General features: G+C 45.4%; 1 pseudogene; it reads left to right on the forward strand.

Moving 5' to 3' along the window:
- Window positions 1-4652: 4652 nt before the first annotated feature.
- Window positions 4653-5917, forward strand: LOC119579642 (annotated as a pseudogene).
- The last annotated feature ends 1566 nt before the right edge of the window (window positions 5918-7483 follow it).

Genomic DNA, 7483 nt, shown 5'->3' on the forward strand with positions numbered 1-7483 from the left:
GTCCTTTATCTACTCATCTGCCAAGCCAGCGTACAGCTTGGGCATTGCTACATTTGATATACAGTCATGTGATACAACATTCCAAATTTAGGATGCAGCATAAGTATATCTTCTAAGACATCAGATGATATGAAATGGTTACATAGTTCTCCGTTCCTCTTGCCAGGGGTAGTCTGAAAGGCACATGGCACATGGCACTCTGAGATATAACGTACAAGTGTTTGCTTATATACTTCATTATAGTTTACACTTAGTTTCTTCGACATTAGAAACTGTACTGACCTGCCAATACAATCTATATCCAATCCTGATTCTTGCGGTCACAATATCACACATTGTCTCGTTCTTATTTATATAAACCATAGATGAATGAATCTTGCGTAACCCGGTCATAGTGCTTTATGCTACAGCTTTCAGGGCGTTGAGTATTAATAAACTCAGTCAAGTCCTCTTTGAAGGAAACTTTAGTGATGTATAAAATCCCCCAAGATCTATATCCACACTTTGCTTGTCACATGCTGACAAAACGTATATCATGACCTCGTTCTTTTGCACGATACACATTTATCCTGATGCCATTTGCAATATTTCCTGCACCTTTATCTAGAGTGTTCAGAGCCTGGAGAGCACGCTGATTCAATAGAAATTCTGTGGCCATGAGTATTCCTGCCAACTCAGTTTGCGTAGTGCCAGCCCAGCCATTAACCATCCTACAATCCTGGTGTTCTGCTCCCAGACTGCAAGGATCCGTCAGTGTAGCATTCATATGCATTGGACAAAGTTTCAAGATGCTCATTTATAATGACAGGTGCATACTGCTTAAGTATAGCAGGGGGCCACTGTCTTTTTTGGCGGCAATCGTATAATATACATTTAGGTCCGACATTTTCCACGGTGGAATAGAGCGTCCATGTAGGATCTTAGCTATTAGTATTTACATGTTACTTGTACCCATGGATTTGAGTATGAATCGGTGTTGTCATTCAAAGTCAGCTACTCTATTCTGTGTTTTAGTTATCTTTGGAACTCTGTACAATAGAGGGGTCCTCTAAATGATTTGACACTAAATGTGGTATTTATGAATAATATTCTTTCGTAAAAAGAAGGTAAATAAATAAATAAAAGAGTCCTCGAAATATTGACATTGATACCATGGTATTTGCCAACGAGTGCCCTACGGAGTGCCCTTCAGCCGCTCCCACAACCTTTTCTTCGGATTTCTGATGAACTCTGTATCATTGACAATCACCTCAATGCCATTTATATGAAATCTTGGCAGAGGGATTGTCTTAGGGTCAAGTGCCTTTTTCAGGCGAGATTATCAGGCCATACTCAGTAGCCCTTGCTGAAAGTATATCTAGAATCTCTAGTATTCTCTCCTCGGATGAGGATTTAATGTGAATATCATCAGCATAGCAAATAATGGAATCATTGCCCTCAAGTGGTAAATCGCCTAGTAATCTATGCATTAGGATATTACATAGCATGGGACTAAGTACGCTCCTCTGAGGTGTGCCGAGTTCAAATACTTTTGTATGAGTACTCTTAATGCCCCTGAAGAGAACCTGAGCCTATCGATTTGATAGATACATTTAAATCCATGTTAACAGTTTTCCCTGAATACCAAAGCTAGCTAGTTGCTCAAGGATAATTTCTCTTTTTGCAATATCAAAGGCAGTTTGAAGATCAAGAACTACGGTTTGCATACCTGGGTCTGTGTTTGCTAAGTACTCTGCTGACTGCTACGCCCTGGGAGAAATCGCTACAATCTGGGGGATAACTTAACATTTATGCGATACATAAATCTGTTCAGAATTATTCTCTCGAGTACTTGGCACAGACAGGAGGTCAATGAAATGGGCCTGTATTTTGTCAGTATTGGGTTTAGGTATAGGAATGATTAAGCTTTTAGTTCAGGGGCTTGGGAGGATTCCTTCTCATAAGCTGAGTCTATACAGTTGTAAAAGTGGGTTGCCTTGTAAGTAATGCCATCCTCGCCAGGGGCGGTTGTCTTACCTTTCTGAAGGATATTACTCAATTCCACTTTGTTGTTTCGGCAAAGTCGGAGGGGTCAGTAGCAGCACAGGCTACTGCTATATTAAAATTTCTATCTATTTTCGACTTGTTGAGTTGATCTTTTGTGGACTGAAACTGCGGTTTGGGAGAGCTTTTCCTGTCAACCTATTAATTTTCTCCATACAGAAGAGTGTCTGTTGATACTTTGCGATAATTGTTTCCCAGTGTTTACTACGAATCTGAGTTTTTAAATTTCTGAATTACTTTTTGGCTTTAAGAAACTCCAGAAGCTTAACTGACGTCATATTATCTTTATAACAATTAGCAAGCTCCTGAACCAGTTTATGTTCCTTGGCTAGAATTGGATCATTGAACCACATCGGTGAATGGAAGGCCTGGGACCTCTTTTTCTTTGAGTTTTCGTGAACAGGCCCATGTGTTATTGTAGTCAGTGACAACTTTGATTAGATCCTGAGAGAAATTTTCAACAGTTGTTATTTCATAGGCGTTATATCAGTCACAAACCCGTGCCTTGAAGTGATGCTCCAGGCCCGGTGGGATAATTATTCTGAGCCTAGGTGATTTAGGGGCTGAGTCGCTGTCTACAGTATAGTCTGTTCGGATTGCAAAGTGGTCACTAACTAACTCTCGTACCAGTGAAGTACATACATTACCATGAACTAAATTATTGCCAGATACGTAACCTAACCTGCCACCTCCCAAACGAGTCTCTGCTTCGGTGTCATATATTGACAGTGATCTACTATTGATGAAATCCTTGGATTCTTCCCCATTACTATTACGTTGGTTCTCTCAAAAGTGTGGATGCCTTGGTTGTGAAAATTGGGGAAAGAACTAGCCAGAAATTTAGAGTATCTGGCATATACATTATTCAGTGAAAAATACCCAGAGGTAGTCTGAATTTTTTAATGATGAAATTGAATTTTTAAATTATGAATCACATATGTCACAATCCAGTGATGGTTGTATTTACATATGAATAATATCCCTTAATTTCAGGTGCTATTTCCATCTTAGCAGCAGCAACAAACGATTCTTGCAAGCAAATAACATCAATATTTTATTTACGATTGTAAAACTCTAGGTCATTCAGCCTAGGCTTAATACTACGCATATTCCATGATATGAATTTGATTGTGCGTTTATACATGTACTTCATAGTGTTATACCCTCTAATATTGCGAATTATAGATTCACATAAGAAACATATTACTTTATGATTATGAATTTCATCACAGATGGTAGTCGTCAACTTAAAAATACTTTTAACCATGTCAGACATTTAGTCTTAGCTATGTTTCACTTCCCAGCACAGTCCCTTCGATTGTTGTGCCAGATGCACTTGGGGGGCTGGTTGCATTACTGGATGTCACAGGGATCCTGATATTGTTCGTGGCTGCTATCAGCGGTGACGCCCACTGTGGTTATCAACACTGGTGATCTGACATCGATTCTCCTTGTTCGTCTTTTAGCACTAATGGTAACACTAGTATCTCGACAATGACAGTCACTTTTATTTTTTTCGATGTCCTGTCTCAACTTCGTTATTTCATTAATTAAGTTATTGTTTTGTTCTCTCCAAGCTTTCATTTCCTTTAAAAGTTCAAGCACATTTACATCGCCTTGGTCAGCTGGTGTGACGTCACTTCTGCCAAATGGTTGTGCGGGGGATTCCCCTGCCAGGCCTTCGGTCATCCTTGTCTGAGGATGAGGGAGGGCTGCCTCGGATGGCGCCCAGGGAGGGAGGGGGAGCGTGGTCTTTAATTCAGAGAGCATGGTAGCTTAGAGGCCCGAGACACCCTCTGTGAGGATCAGCATCATCTTGTTCACCTTCTCCTCCAGCTGCGCGAGTTAGTGAAACCCGGTGCGCTGTTACCGTAGAATTTTGTTTCGTTAATGACGAGTGGGATTGCCTGGCAAGATGATAAAATGACCTATAGTATAGTTCTTCATAAAGAAACTTTGTCTGAATTCACATTCAGGTTTCGTCAGGTTGCAATAATACAATGTTAACGAGAAGTAATCTTTCTGCTATTTTGCCATTTTTCTAATCGTCTCCATAAAGTCTTAACAAGCATAAAGGTCGCATGTATTAGCATATTATGCCAATTTTATCTTTGCTTTGCCGGACCATATTCAGAATTACTTGTAAGTTTCCAACGATGTGTGAAGAAATATGTATTTGTGTTTACTGTAAAAAAAAATGTGTCGGTATCTGTTGTATTACGTCGATCAATATTATGAGAACATGAATGTTTCGCAGATTAACGGGATTTTAATATGTTCGACAAGCGTGCTAATCGCTATTCTCACCCAGTGGGGATGAACTGGTGCGCAAACATGTCGATTAAGTTTCCCGGGAGAACTCATGGCGTCACGGAGAATATAATGCGATCAGGGATGCTGCTCTCGCGGCCGGGTCTAATACTTCAATACAGACCTCATTAGTTCCCTCCACTTCACAGCGGCGACAACTGGAGGGAAGCGCCGTAATTGCGTCTCGCGTGGCAGGTGGACGGCGGAGGGAAGGGGCATTCGCACTCTGCCTTTTGTAAAAGGATTCACCCTGTCCATTTGCTTGTGCTTTAACGATAATCCTCTTGTCTTCCAGGGATGGTGAGAGCATACCGGGGACGGCCCGTCGCCTGAGTTGGTCGTCTTGTCTGCGTGAAACGAGAGGGCGTGTTCGCAAACGCTGCCAGAGGCTGGGCATGTAGAGGCCGTGCGGGAGCACACGCGTGCGAGAAGGAGCACCTGGCCATGTACTGTTTGGTCTTCGCGTTGATATGAGAAGATTCTAGAAAGTAATACGCGATGGAGGACGAGGCGGACGGCAAGCTGATCCTGAAGGAGAATACCAAGGTAGAGAACACAGAGGGCGAGAAGGGCGAGGAGGCCGAGCTGTGCACGCGCCTCAAGATGGCCCGAAAGAGCTTGACCAGATGCCATGGGGTTGAGGAGACCTTCGAGGGCGAGTTCGACCCCTGCCTCAGCAACGAGCCCAAGCTCGAGTACGAAAACGAGAGCTTCGAGCCTGCGCCGCGGCCCACATCCCCCGGAAGCGCCAGGAACTCGGCCGAAGTCTGCCTTGGCCGTCCTGGCAAGGAGTCGCCCGCTGGGGGCGCGTCACCCTCCGCCGAGGACGCCGCGCCCACACTATCGTCGCCGGCGACGCCGCACACTGAGCGCGGCAGCAGCAGCCGACGCAGCAGTAGCAGCGGCGACTGTGAGGAAGGCGCCCGCGACGGATACGACGACATCTCGGCGTCCATGAGCGTGATCCGCATGGAGAAGTTCGCTCTGGAGAAGCGCCGCGTGTCGCGCATCCTACCCAAGTGTCTGCACCGAACCTTCGTCGACCCCGACGTGGAGCAGCTGTTTCAGGCGTACCACGAGCGGCAGCGGCGCGCCGACCTGCACATACTGCTGGCGGCGGGCGGCATCTTCACGGCCTACAGTGTGACGCTGTGCCTGGCGGACGCCCAGGACCCCGTGCTGCCCGCGCCGCTCGCGCTCGCCTGCATCGGCGCCCTCCACGTGCTCCTGCTGCTCCTGTGCCGCCTCCACGTCTTTCCTGAGCGATCGTGGATTCTCCTGCCGTACCTTGCGTGGGCGCTGTTCCTCACGGGCGTGGGCGTGTTCGTCATCCTCGGCCCGCTGACGCCTGTCCGCGCAACGCGCTCCTCTGGCTCATCCTCCTGCACTTCCTGGTGTTCGTGGGGCTGCCCTGCGCCTGCCCGCGTGCCTCGCGCTCACCGCTGCCACCGCCGCCGCCCACCTCACCACGTCGGCCCTCCTCACGCCCGCGCCGCACCGGTACACCACACAGGTACGTGTCGCACGCCCGGAAACACACACACTTCCATTCTCTCACCGATGAGCATTCGCACGCCCGCCCACACACACACTCCTCCTCCTCCTCCACTCCTCCCCTTTTCCTCCCCTCTCCTCCTCCTCCTCCTCCTCCTCCTCCTCTCCTCTCGCTCCCTCCGCACCTCCGTCCTCCTCCTCCTCCTCCTCCTCCTCCTCTCTCCTCCTCTCTATCCTCCTCCTCTCCTTCTCTCTTCCTCTACCTTCCTCCTCTTCTTCTCTACCTCCTCCTCTTCCTTCTCTACCTCCTCCTCTTCCTTCTCTACCTCCTCCTCTCCCTTTCTACTTCCTCCTCCTCTACCTTTACCTCCTCCTCTTCTACCTCTACCTCCTCCTCTTCCTCCTCCTCCAGCTGCTGCTGCTCCTCCTCCTCCTCCGCGTGGGAGGATGGGAAGAGGATTCCTTTTGTCTTGAAGAATTCGCCGATAGTCTTCCCAGCTTCGCAACACTGACCTCGCCAGTGAGCCTCTGCTCTCCCTTCTTTCTTTTTTCTTCACATTACTCTCCTCTTCTCTTTTTACGCCGGTAGTATTATCCTGATTTTTAGTTGCCTTTCTCGCTTTCTCCACTTTTCCTTATTTTACTTATTTTTTTATATCATCGTCATTATCATAATCATCATTATCATCATAACCATAATTATAATCATCATCATCATCATCTTCGTATTTATCTGCATCATTATTTTCATTTTCTCCTGAACCTAGCTCCAACTTCCGCCTCGTCTCGTCTTGTCTTCACTAATTTCCATGTATTATCTTCATCATTTCCTCGCTTTCCAGAAACACAATAATCTGATAAGCGAAATACAAATACAGCATAGGTAATATATTTCATAATTCACTTTCACTGACATCATCTTCAAAACATTTCCTTCACTTGGTTTAGTCATTGCTAATGTTATTTTTACCATTAGTATTATTAGCAATAAGGCTCCCTGTGTCACCTTGAAAGTCGAAACAATGTCCAATACTAATGACATTGTTATTAGCGTTATTTCCATTACTTGGCCATTTGCTCTTTTTTTTTTTTTTTTTTTTTTTTTTTTTTTTTACAAATATTAGTGTAGTTTGGGGGTTAAAAAAAACGAGAGAGAGAGAGAGAGAGAGAGAGAGAGAGAGAGAGAGAGAGAGAGAGAGAGAGAGAGAGAAAGATAGAGAGAAAGAAAGAAAGAGAGAGAGAGAAAGAAAGATAGATAGAGATAGAGAAAGAAAGATAGATAGAAAGAAAGAAAGAAAGATAGAGAGAGAGAGAGAGAGACGGAAAAATAGTGAGAGAGAGAGAAGAAAGATAGGAGAGAGAGAGAGAGAGAGAGAGAGAGAGAGAGAGAGAGAGAGAGAGAGAGAGACTCCCAGTCTTTGTTTTGGAGAGAGAGAGAGAGAGAGAGAGAGAGAGAGAGAGAGAGAGAGAGAGAGAGAGAGAGAGAGAGAGAGAGAGAGAGAGAGAGAGAGAGAGAGAGAGAGAAAGAGAGATAGCAATATATGTACCTAACAAGACTTACAAAACGAAATCCACAGATCAGCCATGGTTTGGCTACAATTGTAGAATAGCATCTGACAAGAAGATGAGAGCCTGG

This window comes from Penaeus monodon, chromosome 12 (assembly GCF_015228065.2).
Source record: "Penaeus monodon isolate SGIC_2016 chromosome 12, NSTDA_Pmon_1, whole genome shotgun sequence".
NCBI classification, from domain to species: domain Eukaryota; kingdom Metazoa; phylum Arthropoda; class Malacostraca; order Decapoda; family Penaeidae; genus Penaeus; species Penaeus monodon.